Source organism: Aquarana catesbeiana, linkage group LG08 (genome assembly GCF_042186555.1).
Source record: "Aquarana catesbeiana isolate 2022-GZ linkage group LG08, ASM4218655v1, whole genome shotgun sequence".
Classification (NCBI taxonomy): Eukaryota; Metazoa; Chordata; class Amphibia; order Anura; family Ranidae; genus Aquarana; species Aquarana catesbeiana.
The window spans coordinates 108,673,923-108,690,721 of NC_133331.1; the positions used below are offsets into that span (position 1 = coordinate 108,673,923).

Genomic DNA, 16,799 nt, shown 5'->3' on the forward strand with positions numbered 1-16,799 from the left:
TAAACTCTTGTGTTTCACCATAAATGTTCAGAGATTAAAAGTATGTTTTTTTTTTTTTTCTTTTGCTAATCATATTTACCTTGGTGGATGGAGCATCAGACCGATGCTGCAGCTGTCCCCCGGCGCCTCTGCACTGAGAACCGAGCCACCGAATACTTCAAATGGCTCGGTTCTCACTCCTCCCCGAGCAGAGCGATGCAGACTGTCAGCCAGCATTGCTCCTGGTCTGCTTCTCCATGCTCATTGGAGCGTTAAGCTGTGGAGGGGCGGGGAGATGCCGTCTCAGCGGTGCCTGGACCGATTTCTGTGACATCAGCAGAGAACGGACTCCAGACCACCCTCTGCTGAAAACAGGTCACAGGAGTGCAAAACAGATTGCACTCTTGTGACCCTTAGGAGAAGCCCAGGCTAAAAAAAACTCAGGCTGGACTTGTCCTTGAATGGCCTGTACACACGTTCCAAAAATCAGATGAAAAACACCGCCTTCTAAGCAATTGTACGATAATCAGATCGTTAGTACAGAGCTTTCGAGAGCCAATCACGACAGTTCATTTAATATTACCTGATCGGACAAACTTGATTTTGGTTTAACAAGCACAGTTGTAGTCTGAAAATACAATAGAAACATACTACAATATCACTTCCGATTTCACACTGGCATTAAAAGAAGGCGTTTGAGAGGCGTTAAAGATGCACAAGATTGTGCTGTTTACACTATGTGCTGAGTTAGCGTTGCTTCAAAATAAATCCTCCTTTCGAGTCAGGAGGCATTTGAAGCCTTTCAACACCTCCCATTCAAGTCTATGGCAACGCTCCGCCAGGTGATTTCGGCATGTTAAAATTTGTATTTCTGTCACTTTGTATTATGGAGCATCAGAAATTTAGTCAAGTGTGAACAAGCCCTTACACCATTTCATATTGATATGTGCAGAGCTGCATGATTCTGGCCAAAATGAGAATCACTTTTTTTTTTTGCTTAGGATAAAAAGATCACGATTCTAACAGCACAAAATCTTTCAAAAAAAAAAAAAAAGTTGTGCTAACTGCTGGTTAACTTTTTTTAATTAAAGTAATTTTTTCCCAAAAAATTGCATTTGAACGACTGCTGCGCAAATACATTGTGACATAAAATATTGCAACAACCATGATTTTATTTTCTAGGGAAATAAAATAAATGATGTTTGGGGTTCGAAGAAAAAAAAAAAAAAAAACAAAAAAAAAACATTTTTTGGAGCCTGTAAAGCATTGCACCATGCAGGTCTCCAGCAGATCTGCATGCTCGTATGTCCTGTACAGGGAAACAGATACAATCTGACAGAAGCATGAATGAACTAGCAAAGCAGTCCACAGCACCATTGTAGTTCATTGAAAACTTCAAGCCGACAGCCGCAAAGGCTGCCGGATCTTCTTGTTTTCCATGCACACTACCAATCAGTGACTGGGCCGGCCAAGCGAAGCTCCGATTGGCAATGTTTTAATTCCCTCATACTAGGAGGCTCGAGACATCTGGAGTTACATCTCCCCTGTGTACAGAGATCCCCCATGTGCACCCCCCATACTCGGGTACTGGCGTCTGTGGTAATCCTCACAGGTTTGGCTTGCGCCCACCTGCGCCCCTTGGCGTAACGGAGCGGAGTGAGCCACCACTGAAGAGATTGTTTGACCAACCAAGGGACGGGAATGGACATTTCAAAGGATGATGGATCACCATCCCAATGGGTCAAAATGTGATTCTGTAGAGGCCTCGTGGAGCTGGTGCCCAGGTGATGGCTGGGATCGAGGACATCAGTCCTAGCACTGCCTCGTTCTTTTCTTCCATCTGGAGGGTTTTGGTTACTCTGGCGCCTAGCACATAATCCAAAGTATACCACCTCTGGCTTGGGGTCAGCTATGATTTTTCTGTATTTACTATTCACCCCAGGTTTTGTGGATAGGAAATACCTGCACAGAGGTTGTTCTTTAGGTTCTTTGCTGTATCTGCAAAGAACAGCAGATTGTCTAGGTATGGTATCATACCTATGCCTTACTGTCTCAGGCCCTTTAGCACTTCTGCTAAAATCTTTGAGAAGATTCTGGGCACAGAAGAGATGCCAAAAGGCAAAAGATGTGCACTGCAGATGAAGGGTGACCACCGGCCCCTGGATTGTGAACCTTCGGTATCTTTCATGACTTTTCTTTATGGGTACATACAAGTATGCGTCTTGCAAGTCTATTGTGGCCATGCATACCTCAGTTCTTCTGTTGAGCGGTTAAAATATCCTGGAATGACAAAAGAGCGCCTTCCCCTTGTTTTTTGCTTGGGGAGAACCCTTTGTTCTTCGCTGCAGTCCTGTCCAGGACCGTTTACAGGTCTGGCCCGAACAGAAAATTTCCTGTGAATGGGATCCCACACAGCCTATTCTTGGAGGCGATGTCCCCTCCTCCTATGACTTTCAGCCACAGGCTCTCTTCCCTAAGGCCGTGGCCCTAGAAGATATCTTACCATTTCAGCCGAGGCAACTGCTAGAAAAGCTGCCACTCTGATTAGTGTGGGAATGGTCCTCACCAATTCTTCCCTTGGCGTGTCTCCTAGGAACGCTTGCAGTTGAGACAGCCAGGGTGCGAGCTGTGCAGGTGGAAGCCATTGTCTGATTCAAAATTGCCACCCCTCCTTCTCATGCTGCGCATCATCAAAAGCTAAGTCGGATTTGTTTGCGTCTCTCACGAGGGAGGCATCCACTTTGGGACATTTGCGCCCAAGTCTTGGTGTCTTCCTCTGCAAATGGATACCTGCGCTTGACTGCAGCTAGTATGAAGAGCTTCTCCTGGGTTTTCTGGGCTGCAACCCCTTGTATATTTTGTCGTGCAGGGAAAGCCCTGCAGCTTTTTGCTCTTTGATACCCAGTGTCAGCTATAGCCTTTAGGCTAGGTTCCACTATTGCAACCTGAAAGTCGCATGATTTTTTGCCGCAATTTTAATGCAACTTGAAACCATGTCTGTGTATTCTTGAGGTCTATGGACCTCAAGTCGCATCAAAGTGGGACCAAAGTAGTGCAGGGACCACTTTGAAGTCGCTGCGACCTGAAGTCGCACAGATATGAACGGTACTCATTGGAAGTCACAGGGTATGACTTATGTGACTCTGCAGTCCCAAGTCACATGAAAAGTCACACCAGATGAGACCGAGCCTTGGAAGATTATCTGTGTCTTCTGAGGGAAATAGGATGCCCTCTGATGCCGAGTCATCCTCCTCGGAATCCCAGCCCAATGGTATTGGCCCAATAGTGCTCTTTATTTCCTTTTTGATGGAGTTAAGCATGTCCTTAAGGAAGCCTTTTGACTCCTTAGCCACCATTTTGCATTTTGGGCATAGTGGCTTTTTTCACTCAGGGAAAAACCGGTGACCGCAAGAGGCGCATGCCTTGCTCTGGTCTGCACCTTTTTCCTCTGGAGCCTTTGCCTGCAAGTAAGCACAAAGGGCCTGAGTGAGGTTGGCGGTGTACAATGCAATTGTACGGTTTGTAGAGAGGTAAAGACAGAGGTGACTCCAGAGTGCTCTGGCTTACCTTGGAGCTGTCCTGACATGCAGGATCTGCAGAGCAGGGTGGAGAAGCGTCCGACCTGGTCAGCCACCGGGATCCTCTGTTTAGAGATCCCTTTCTGCTTCCTGCTCCAGCCCCGCACCCCCAGCTGACCCAGTGCGGGTTGGTGGACACAGCTGCACCTGCCACGTCCTCTGGCGTCCTCCTTCCTGGTTTTCCAATAGAGAGGGGGCACATTAAAGGCCTTTTACCTGGAGGCTTCAGCCTCCACCAAGATGGCCGCCGACCGGACCGCACGATCGGAAATAATGCGTCCGGCCTCTTGCTATACCTCCCAGGACTGCAAACGAGTGAATCTTGCAGAGATGTTTGTGGGATGAGAGTGGAATACGATTGGTGAGCAGGAGGGTCGGCGGCCAGGTAGCCTGCACAGCGAGGGAACCTCTAAAGCACCTGGAGTGCGGGGCTCAGCTGGATGGCCCTCCACCATCGAAGAGCAGTAGCTGTGGGGAAAAATCCCGACGGCATGTAGTGCAGCTGGGGGGGGGGGGATAGTTGCAAAACGTCAGGCAGAGCCTTGAGGCTCAGATTGCTGCCCCTGTTCGCCCTCCCAAGGCCCCCTGGGCTGAATGGGATGCTGGTCAGGGAGTCCCCTGCAGAAAGCACAGAGACTGGATAACTGATTGACTACACCCGCTTTAGGATTTTATTGAAATTCCAGTTTCTCACCAGTTTTCAGTGTTTTAGCCCTGGTTCACATTGATGCAATATGGCATGTGATTTGACATGTCAAATCACATGCCAAATCTGCAGCGATTGCAGCATCCAAATCGGTGCGACATTTCTGTACTACTTTTGGTGACTTCCATTGATATCTGTGCAGAAACCCGCACAGATGTCTCTGAAATCGGGACTGACATGTGGGAATGAAATCTTATTTTATTCCCGCAGTCAGTGTGAACCAGGGCTTAGTCACACACATATGAGGATGTTACGCTTGGTGTTTGAACACTTGTGGAGAAGCACAAGCGGCATCACTGTATTTTGTAGCCTTTATTTTGCTATTTTGTATTAGATGTTTTGCAACATGGTTTCATTTGAGGCTTGATCCCGACACTGAGTGGGGCTTGATCTTAATCCATTGATCTGCACAAAAGCAGCGGCTCTCCCAGCTCGCTCTCTACTCACTGGACAGAGGCAGCAGCCAGAGCCATTGGCTGCACCAGACATGAACAGGCACAATAGAACGCAATAATCTTTCACAGGTCATGCAAATTAGACGAGCAAGACACATCCAATTCTCATGTGTGAACCCAGCCTAAAGCCCATGGACATATGGACAGAATGGAAAACCAGCATCCAACCGACTCATGCTCAGCCAATGAGACTGTTGGTCAGAACAGCTCAGCAGGGGGAGATCGCTGTACTAACCTCACACAGTCTCCGACCGGAGCTGAGATTTTTTTTTTTTTCCCATTCAACCCGCGGGGTAGAATGAGGAAAATAAAGTGTATACCCAGCCAGCTTTAGAATAAATTTAATGTAGTCTGAGCTACACAGGCATGGCTTAAATTCCATTACTGCTGACAGCCTGGGAGAGGCATTTATAACAAAAAGGCCGTTACAAGGTCAGCGTTTTTTGAAGCTTACAATAAAAATGAGAATCCCAGACTATCCTTTGTTTTCCATATATGTAGTCGCTACTGAATTGTAAGCTCCTCCATTATGACCTATAATTGGTCACACGTGACAAAACTAGAAAGTAGCACTAGCAAACAAATTATGTAGCGATTGTTTAAGCATGAGCTCTTCTATGCACCAGAGCTCTACAATGTGACATGGCAGAGGTGAAAGGGGTTGTAAACCTTTGTGTTTTTTCTCCTTAATGAATCGTATGCATTAAGGTGAAATAACCCCTGGCAGTGACCGCCCCCCCCCCCCCCCCCCCCCCCCCCGTTTTATTTACCTGAGCCCTGGAACTTGACCGGATGGGGACATGCTGTCTCTGGTCAGGGTTCAGCGCTTGATTGGATATATTGACAGCAGCAGGAACCAATGGCTGCTATCAAATCCAACGACACAGGGGCCGAGTCATACATTCGGCGCCTATGGACACCGAATGCTGGACTCGGGAGCGCGCCCACAAAGTAACCCCCTCAGGAGAACGCTTCTCCTAGGGGGCTATTTGATGTGAGGAGCCACAAGACCTGCCGGGGGACCCCAGAAGAGGATGTTCGGGGCCACTCTGTGCAAAACGAGCTGTTCAAAAGGAGGCAAGTATGATTTGTTTGATATATTAAAAAAAAAAAAAAAAAAAAAAAAAAGAACCCTTACAATCACTTGAAGTTATTGGAGATCCCAGCGGTACAGAAATAAACTAAATAGATGGTGAGAAGTCAGTCTGACATCTGCCAACATACAGCCACCCTGGTGTTGAGTGGCTCAGTACACTGTACATACGCTACTGGGCATCACCAGGTTGGGAGCTGCAAGAACACAGGAAGGTTCAGCTCCCAACACAACAAGCAAAGAAGATAGCAGTGCAGGACACATTGCAGCAAGACAAGGCTGGATTCATTGGATATGAGAGAGTGTGCGCATTTGGAAGATACTCAGGAAACAATCACTTTAAGTTCCTGCTTAAAGCTATTGTAACTTTTAACATTGTATTGCACGGGAGCAGCCCCATGCCTCTTCTGGGGTCCCCTGCCAGCGCTCCAGGTTCCACCATTTCTGTGTGCCACTACAGGAAGTTGCTTCTTATGGTGGCACACATGCAGATTCGCTCCAAAGCTGGGTTCTGTTTCCATTTCCAAAAATTCTGTTTAAGAGGAGTTGAACACTAGGTCGACGCCTCTTGAACAGAAACCGCCATCAGAATATAATAGCACAGAGTGTGGATTGGAAAAATTTGTATTTTTTTCCCCGTTCACCCTGAACTGCCCAAGATTTACCAAGATCTTGTTCCATCAGCCTTCACCGGACACTGATACCAGTGATTGACAACACCAGACCAGGAAGGGACGTCATACATTTAGTTTCCTGGCCCATTCACTGGGAGGTGGGTCTACAAACTGTTGTATGTGCATGGGGCACATTTAGCTGCATATGAGCAGTAACTCATTCTAATTGGCTAGATTAATTTATACTAGTCACCAGAATAAAATTTACACGTATAACCATGCATTAACAAATTACACTGGAAAACGCCAATCTGAACACAGGTTTGGGGAATTTTTTTTTATACTTCTGAATGCCACCCTAAACTAAATCTATAAAATGACATATATACAGCCGCTTTAAAGCGGGGGTTCACCCACACCGCCAAAAAAAAAAAATTATTAAAAGCCAGCAGCTACAAATACTGCAGCTGCTGACTTTTAATACATGGCCACTTACCTGTCCCGGGGTCCAGCGATGTCGGCTGGGGACACCGAGAACCTGCTCGGTTCTCGGCAGCTGCCGCCGCCATCCTGGGTGAGGGAATCAGGAAGTGAAGCGTTGCGGCTCCACTTCCCGGTTCCCTACTGCGCATGCGCAAGTCGCGCTGCGCGTCCCAAGTGGTCCCCGCTCTCTGCTGGAAGCTGTGTGTTCCCAGCAGACAGCGCGGTCGGGACGGGAAGAGGCATAGACTCCCATGGGAGTCTATGCCGGAAGTGGGTGCAAATACCTGTCTTAGACAGGTATCTGCACCCCCCTCCCCCCTGAAAGGTGCCAAATGTGACACCGGAGGGGGGAGGGTTCCGAAAAGCGGAAGTTCCATTTTTGTGTGGAACTCCGCTTTAAAGTGGAAGTTTAGCCAAAACTTAACTCTAAACCACATTCTAAGGCTAATTTAGCTATGACAGGTACCCGCTGTCACTTACGCACAGATCGTCTAGGCCAGGGATATGCAATTAGCAGACCTCCAGCTGTTGCAAAACTACAAGTTCCATCATGCCTCTGCCTCTGGGTGTCATGCCTGTGGCTGTCAGTCTTGCTATGCCTCATGGGACTTGTAGTTCTGCAACAGCTGGAGGTCCGCTAATTGCATATCCCTGGTCTAGGCAAATCCAAACCTTCTACACTTACAACTTTCTGGAACACATCACATGTCCCAAAACGCTGCGGGACCATTCACAAAGCACAGCATGGCTCACGCATGCACAGTAAGAAGCTGGCTGTGAAGCCGTAAGCCATCACAGTTGGCTTTCCACACTAAAGACAGCAGCAACCTGGAGACTAGTGAAGAACGGCGCTGGATCCCTGGACTGGTAAAGTCGCCCATAAAAAGTTTTAAATACCTGCTGAACCGGCCGAGATTCAAACCATCTATGGGCAGGCTGATTGGATCAACTTGGGTACAACCATCAAGTCGGATTTTAAATGCGATTATTGCCAGCGGCTATAGCCCCTTGCAATAACTATTCTCTTGGCTAGGATGGCCCCCACGCCAAGAAAACACAATGACTCCGCAGGAAGTTGTCCCTGCAACCAGGATTGCCAGAAAGAAAATTGCACCATCTATGGCCTGCCTAACCACTTAGCAATTGCTCCACACAGTTACTGCAGCAAGTCCAATTACAGCTGGAGCCAATCAGCAGGTCCGGCAGACCTGATAATCATTTGGGGCACAAGCAGAACTGAAGTATGCCCATGTAAACAAGGCAGACTGTCGTTCTGTCAGTAGGGAAGGCTTTGATCATGTTTCTGCCAAGCAGGAAGACGGATCTTCGCCTTCCCCTAGTCAAAGCATCTCCCCCCCACAGTGAGTAAGCACAACCTAGGCATACATTTAACCCATTGATTGCCCCTGATGTTAACCCCTTCCGAGCCAGTGTCATTAGTAAAAGGGACTGCATTTTTTTTTTTTTTTTTTTTTTTTTTTTTTAAAAAGCACGGATCACCGTCACTGGTTCCCAAAAGGTGTCAGTTAAATGTCCAATTTGTCCGCTGCCCCACTATAAGTCGCTGATCGCCACCATAACTAGAAAAAAAAAAAAAAAAAAACACAAAAACACAAAACCAATCAATATACGCTTATTGGTATTTTTAGCAGAAAATATTTGCCTAAATGGATTTAGAATTTTTTATTTAATTGGGTGTATTTTATAGCAGAAAGTAAAAAAGGTTTTCTTCAAAATTGTCAGTCTGTTTATAGAGCAAAAAACAAAAACCGCAGAGATGTTTAAAAAAAAAAAAACACCAAAACAAAGCTTTCTTTGTGGGGGAAATTTTTTCTTCTTTTATTTGGGTACAGTGTCAGAAGACCACGCAATTGTCGGTTGAAGTTATGCAATGTCATATCGCAAAAAATGGCATGCCAGGAAGGGGGGGGGGGGGGGGTAAAACTTTTCTGAGCTCAAGTTGTTAAAGAGGAGCTCCAGGCTCCTTCAGAAAAGGAAAACAAAAAACAAACTTAGAGTTGTAAAATCAAGGTCTTTCATCTTAAAGAGGAGTTCAACAACAAAAAAAAAAATTTAAAAGTCAGCAGCTACAAATACTGCAGCTGCTGACTTTTAATTGGACACTTACCTGTCCCAGGGTCCAGCGATGCGGGGGATAGAAGCCCCGCTCGTCTCCCCCTACGTTCAGCGGCGCCGACATTGCAACTGTGGGCGCCGGGCTGTGGCTTCACAGCCTGGCACCCACTGCGCATATGCGAGCGGCGCCGCGATTGGCCGCTCAGTCACCTGGGACCTGTAATGGGTCCCAGATGATTGACAGGAGGGAGGGAGCAGAGCCGAGCCCTTCCTGTGCCGAGGGGGAAGTTATGTCATCAGCCCAGGCACTGGAAGAGGCAGACTACGAGGGACCCCCTAGCAACAGGCATTTAGAGGCAAGTAAAAAAAAAAAAAAAAAAAAAAAAAAAAAAAGAAAAAATATCTAAATGTTTTTTTGTATTTTTTTTTTTAGGATTTTTCATGTAGTTTTGTTTTTTGGGTGGAACCCCACTTTAATGCTTTCTTTTGTGGTACAGCAGTTCCCCAGAGCCGCCCCCCCCCCCCCCACACTTTTTACTTACCTGACCCGGTCTTTCCAGCGACGAGAACGAGCCCAGCTGCTCCAGCCACCGTCTTGGGTCCTCATTGGATAGCAGGAGCCATTGGCTCCCGCTGCTGTCAATCAAATCCAGTGAGACACAGGAGCCGAGTCCTGCTGTCTTTGTCAGTGGACGCAGCAGGACTTGGAGCACACCCGCACAAGTGCCCCCATGGAAAGTGCCAGGAGCATCGCCGGAGGACCCTAGAAAAGGATGAGCGGGGCGCTCTGCAAAACTCTCGCACAGGGGAGACAAGTAAAACATGTTTGTTAAACCCCACCACAAAACTTTACAATCACTTTAAAGTCAGCAGCTTTAACATAAGGACACTTATCTGCCCAGGATCCCGCGATGTTGGCACCCCCAAGCTGATTCTTCAATCGGCTTTGAGTGCAGGCGCTGGCATCTGTAATAAGGGTCCTTTCACACTGGGGCGGTTTGCAGGCGCTATTGCGCTAATAGCGCCTGCAAACCGACCCGAAAGTGCCGCTGCTTTCACACTGGAGCGGTGCGCTGGCAGGACGGTAAAAAAAGTCCTGCTAGCAGCATCTTCGGAGCGGTGAAGGAGCGGAGTGTATACCGCTCCTGCCCATTGAACTCTGCAGAGGCGCTTTGCCGTGGTTTTTAACCATTTCTCGGCCGCTAGCGGGGGGTAAAACCGCCCCGCTAGCGGCCGCATACCGACGGTAAAACGCCGCTTACAATAGCAGCGCTTTACCGCCAACGCCCGCCCCAGTGTGAAAGGGCCCTAAGGGAAACAGGAAGTGAAGCCTTGCAGCTTCACAGTCTGTTTCCTACTGCGCATATGCAAGCTGCGCTTTCAGAATGATCTCAGAGAAAGGAGGGAGGGTGAGAAACGTCCTAGCTTGCCGATCTTACCCAGAAGTGGGACCGGATACCTGTCAAAACCAAAAAGTGCCAAATGTGGCAGTGAGAGGAGGAGGATGTGGATGCAAACAAGTGGAGATTCCCCCTTTGGGTAGGGTGCTGCTTTAAAGTCTAGTCCACACTAACAGATCAGACACACGATAGTCTTTTTTTTGAGCTTCTATATTGAAAATGTTACTAAAACACAAAAGCCCTCATGAGAGAAAAAAAAAAAATGGAAGCGATTTAACTTATTGAATACTACCGAAAATCGTACAAGAAAAATTTAGGAGTTTGCCCCTTCAGAAAATTTCAGGCAAAAGCTGTGTACTAAACAAACACATAATTATACGATCACTTCGAAAGTGGTATTTTTTGTAAGATTTTCTGATTGTGTGTATGTGGGCCTCAAGTGTCCTTTCAAAATATTTGTAGCTACTGACTTAATTGGACACTTATGTAATAAGAATATTCCTGCACTACCCAATTGGAAAAAGAAAAGAAAACAAGAACTCAGAAAAATAGTAAAAACGCACGTATGCAACTGGACAGCTGCATGCACCGAAGCAAGGGTCAGACATAAGCCCAAAATTAAACTGAGGTATAAGGGGGAAGGGGTAAGGGGGGGAGGGTCCTTAAATTGGACACTTACCTGTCCCAGGGTCCAGCGATGGGGGGGGGGGGGGGGTAACGAAGCCCCGCTCGTCTCCCCCTTCTCTCTGCGGCGCCAGCATTGTAACTGAGCACCCTGGCTTCACAGCCGGGCACCCACTGTGCATGCGCGAGCCCTGACTGGCCGGGCAATCATCTGGGACCTGTGACGTGAAGAGGTGATCTCCATTCCAGTGCGCTGGGAGGAAGTGGGAGCTGGGACTGTACCAGCTCCCCCCACCCCCAAAAACAAATGACATGCCAAATGTGGCAGGTCGGGGGGGGTGTCACCTCCCTTAAAGCGGTAGTTCCATTTTTGGGTGGAACTCCACTTTAAAATTTGTTTATTTCTAGGGTGAAGAACCTCTTTAGTGACAACAAACGCAGGGCACCAATAAGGATGAGCTCAGGCTTGTTCACAACTCCACGTGCCCGCCAGGAAGCTGACACTCTGCAGCGCTAATCACAAGCAGTGAGACGTTTCCACACCCGCACAGATCAGGAAATGTCTCACTACCTTTGATTAGCGGTGCGGAGTGTCAGCTTCCTGGCAGGCACGTGGAGTCGTGAACAAGCCTGAGCTCATCTTTAGTCACAGCGCTTTCCTGCACCAGAATACAGTAGTGCCAAAGCAATCCGGTTACTGTGGTTTTTTTTTTTAAACTAGTTCATGCACTACTTTTGGTGCAGTCCAGTGCAATTTTTTTTTTAGCACATTCAAATTTAGAGGCTGAAATCGCACAGCACCCGGATCACATGTGAATCACACGGCACATTCCTGTTTGATTCAAAGTGTGAACCGGCTCTAAGGTTGGGGTTGCCGCCCCATCACTTTAAACCCAAACACATATTACACAGGTTCTGAAGCTGATTAAGACCCCTTTCACACGTGTGCGACTTGAAAGTCACGCGATTTTACTGCAATTTCGCCACGATTTGGGAGCAGTACGACTTTGGCATTAACCATTCTCAGCTTGTGCTTACAAAGTCGTACTGAAATCGTGTCTATTATTCAGGTAGGATTTGCATGCTACTTGGAGGGTTTAACGTTGAAGTACAACGCGCATGGAAGTTGGACCAAAGTAGTGCAGGGACCACTTTGAAGTCGGCACATCTTAAAGTCGTGCCAATATGAATGGTAGTCATTGAAAATCATGGAGAATGACTTGTCATACGATTTTACAGTACAAAATCGTGGGATAAGTCGTATAAGTGTGAAAGGGGCCTAAGATGGTAATTAAACTCACTTGGTGCCTTATCGGCATTTAATTAGCCTCAGAACCCGTTTAATTCATATGTGTTCGGATTTAAAGGGATGAGGTGGCAACTCTACCTCAGGCGCTCTTAGCTGCACCATTTATTTTACACCCGGGTGCATGAGGCCTATGGCACAACACTGCAGTGGGCCTATAAAAAGAAAGAAAAAGGTGAGAGCAGATACTACAGCTTTAAGCTCACCACTCATCATACAATCTGATTGCACACAAGCTCCTTTAGATCTGCCAAACACACAGGTCTGCCTGGATGGATGGATGGATGGATGGATGGATGGGGCAGCCCCTAGGGAAGAATGAAGCACACAGCCTATGGTGGTCAGTCTGATGGAGATTGCACAAGCACATTGTAAACCACACACATGGCTGGAGAAGAACCACAAGTCCCAGCATGCCATACTACAGACATGTGTGTTGGACACCACACGGGGGGGAATATGGTTCATCTTATATTACAAGCCCCCAGTGTGGTGTCCAGCAGAAGCAGAGGGCTTCCTAATGATACTGGAATTGTCAGAACAATGGAGGCCCGGAGGACACAGCCATTGTAGAACACGGACCCCGAATGAGAGCCCTCCCTGTACACCCCAATCCTCCCCCCCATACACCGCCATTACCAGAGAACAGCTTCCTCCTCACAGCCGACCTCTCCGAGACTGAAGAGATTTCAAACCAGCCGCGCAATGCCTGCCGGGCTCGCCCAATCACGGAAGTCAGTGGACTTTCAAACCAACCAACCAGCTGAGCGCGGCGATGACGGCGCCAAACGTGAGCCGAAGGGCGGTGAGAGGAAAATGCTGCGGGAGGGACAAGTGAAGAGTTTGTCTTCTGGTTCTCGGTAAAAATACTCTATTAATATTTCACTCGGGCGGCATGTTTTATAACCAAGAATGCAATGAGCCTCAGCAATACCCAGAGCAAGGGGGAGGGGTTCAGTTTTATTTCCTACACAGAATTCCATGGGGAAGACATTCAGAAGACAGCACAGTCATGGTTTTGTTGCGTAAACGTGCCTTGTTTTCAGAAGTGCAATTTTCTTTTCTATTATGTACTCCAGACATTTTTTTTCAGCTTCTGCTTATATACACAACATAAGGGCATAAAATATGCTTAGCATCAAAAACTCTGGGGAGTAGCCCTGTCATAGAGGTGAATGGCTGTGTATGCATAGTTGCCAACACTGCAAAAAAAATTTGTGGGACACTTTTTTGGCTGTAGGCGGAGCCGTATAAGAATTAGGGGGCGGGGCATGCGTTTGTAGGCATGGCATAGTAATAAAAAAGAAAACTGCGGCGCCGCGGCAAAAAATGGGCATGGTTTACGTGAAGTAGTGGGTGTGGCTTAAATGGGTGTGGCTCAAAGGGGGTGTGGTTAGAGTCTTAGATGAATGAGGGATGGAGAGGGAAAGGGGGAGCAAGGAATGGAGGGACAGCAGGCCCAGATCCTACACAACAATGGAAATATGTGTATTCTAGAAAGTTTAACAATCAGCAGATAAAGATACTCCAAACACCTGGTGTTAGCACTTAAATCATCCCGGCACCATGATTGTTATGGTGTCAGGATGATTGAAGTGCATTATTTCTATTATTACATTGTAAAATAAAATGAAATCATTCAACTCACCATAATGCTGAATCAGTGGGATCCCTGAGCGTGCCACTAGCCACGTCGCCTGCCACCAGCAGAGTCCTTCCTTGCATCAGGTGCCCCCAGCAGAGTCTGTCCTTGCATCAGGTGTCCCCAGCAGAGTCCGTCCTTGTATCAGGTGCCCCCAGCAGAGTCCCTCCTTGCATCAGGTGCCCCCAGCAGATTCTGTCCTTGTATCAGGTGTCCCCAGCAGAGTCCCTCCTTGCATCAGGTGCCCCAGCAGAGTCCCTCCTTGCATCAGGTGCCACCAGCAGAGTCAGTCTTTACATTAGTGTTCCCAGCCTCAATCCTTAAATCAGTGTCCCAGGCAGAGCCATAGTTACCCCCCCCCCACTGTACATAGTTACCCCCTCCCCCTGTACATAGTTTCCCCTCTCCCCCTAGTTACCCCCCTGTACATAGTTACTCCCCTGTGCATAGGTACCCCCCCTGTACATACCGAAAAAAAGAAAACAAACTGCACTAAGGTCAAAAATTGCAAAAATTATTTGCCAAAACCCCATGGTTTAAGTGAAATGACAAATATGCAAAGCAGCAATTCTCCTGCACAACATAATAATAGTAATCAAATTGGAAAAACATAAAATCGCACTAAGCATGTGAAATATAAAAGTGCTCTCCTGCACTAATTAGATGACAAAGGCAGGTCATACAACTGATATTGTAAGACCCTATGTTAAACAAAAGAAATATGAAAATCATAAATTGCAAAACACCTGAACAGTTAGTGTAATGAAATATAAAAAAAATATAAAAAATGTCCATATATAACAAAGTGAATGGGCCGGGTGAATTGATATCCAAAGGCCCACACAATAATAACACCGTGAAGTAGAACAATGATTAGTGTCCATCCATAAGGAGCGTATTCTTCACTGTTGAATGAAGGACTAGTGCGGAAATCCACCACCAAAATGGAAGGGGTTACTGCTTACCAGAAGCCCATGATCCCCCTTTACAGAGGATCAAGGGAAGCCTGTATGTAATAAGCCCTCCAGAGCGTGTCCGGTGCACCAACTATCCTCAATTTATTAGGGGTGATACAGGGTCTCCAGAAACGCCCAAAGGTCCTCATGACATTTCAACACTCCTCATTTCATTACAAACTGCAATGACACAAACACATGACCTTCAGACTGATAGACTGGGTAGCAACTGCTATTGTGTTCCCACCAGAAACCCCCTGTACATAGTTACCCCCCCCCCTGTACATAGTATCCCCCCTGTACATAGTTCCCCCCACTGTACATAGTAACCACTCCTGTACATAGTTAACCCCCCTCCTGTAAATAGTTTACACCCTCCTGTAAATAGTTAACCCCCACTCCTGTATATAGTTAACCCCCCTCCTGTATATAGTTAACCCTCCCCCTCCTGTATATAGTTAACCCTCCCCTCTCCTGTACATAGTTAACCCTCCCCCCTCCTGTATATAGTTAACCCCCCTCCTGTATAGAGTTAACCCCCTCCTGTATATAGTTAACCCCCCCCTCCTGTATATAGTTAACCCCCCTCCTGTATATAGTTAACCCTCCCCCTCCTGTATATAGCTAACCCCCCCTCCTCCTGTATATAGTTAACCCCCCTCCTCCTGTATATAGCTAACCCCCCTCCTCCTGTATATAGTTAACCCCCCCTACTCCTGTATATAGCTAACCCCCTCCTCCTGTATATAGCTAACCCCTCCCTCCTGTATATAATTAACCCCCCTCCTCCTGTATATAGCTACCCCCTCCTGTATATAGTTACCCCCCCCTCCTCCTGTATATAGTTAACCCCTCTCCTGTACATTAAAGTTAAATTACTGCAGAGACAAGAGCCAGTGGCGTCACTACAGCTGGTGTCACCCAGTGCGAAAAAAATTGGTGTCACCCCCCTCCACTAACTATGGTCCCCCCTCAGTACAGACCCCCCTCCCTCAGTAAAGACCCCCCCACTAAGTACGGACCACCCCTCCAGCAGTATAGATCCTCCTCCCTCAGTATAGACCCCCCCGCTAAGTACAGACCCCCTCCATCAGTTTAGACCCCCTCAGTGTAGACCCCCCTCATCAGTATAGATGCCCTCAGTACAGACCCCTCTCCCTCAATACAGACCCCCCTCAGTGTGGTCCCCCATCTATCAGTATAGACCCCCTCAGTGCAGACCCCCCTCCATTAGTGGAGACTCCCTCAGTGCAGACCCCCCTCTATCAGTGCAGGCCCCCCTCTGTGCAGACCCCCCTCTATCAGTGCAGACCCCCCTCTATAAGTGCAGACCCCCCTCTATCAGTGCAGACCCCCCTCTATCAGTGCAGGCCCCCTCAGTGCAGACACCCCCTCTATCAGTGCAGACCCCCCCCTCTATCAGCGCAGGCCCCCTCAGTGCAGACCCCCCCTCTATCAGTGCAGACCCCCCTCAGTGCAGACCCCCCCTCTATCAGTGCAGACCCCCCACAGTGCAGACCCCCCTCTATCAGTGCAGACCCCCCTCTATCAGTGCAGACCCCCCTCTATTAGTGCAGAACCCCCTCAGTGCAGACCCCCCCTCTATTAGTGCAGCCCCCCTCTATAAGTACAGACCCACCTCTATCAGTGCAGACCCCCCTCTATCAGTGCAGGCCCCCTCAGTGCAGACCCCCCTCTATCAGTGCAGGCCCCCCTAAGTGCAGACCCCCCCTTTATCAGTGCAGACCCCCCTCTATCAGTGCAGACCCCCCACAGTGCAGACCCCCCTCTATCAGTGCAGACCCCCCTCTATCAGTGCAGACCCCCCCTCTATTAGTGCAGAACCCCCTCAGTGCAGACCCCCCCTCTATTAGTGCAGCCCCCCCT

General features: G+C 48.0%; 1 protein-coding gene across 1 annotated transcript in view; it reads right to left on the reverse strand.

Annotated features, from left to right (window-relative positions):
- Nucleotides 1–13,080, reverse strand: part of CDK1 (cyclin dependent kinase 1) — a 28,881-nt gene extending 15,801 nt beyond the window's left edge. The window contains exon 1 of the mRNA XM_073596268.1: nt 12,954–13,080. The gene's annotated coding sequence lies outside the window, so the exon portion shown is untranslated. The remainder of the gene's footprint in view (nt 1–12,953) is intronic.
- Nucleotides 13,081–16,799: the final 3,719 nt, after the last annotated feature.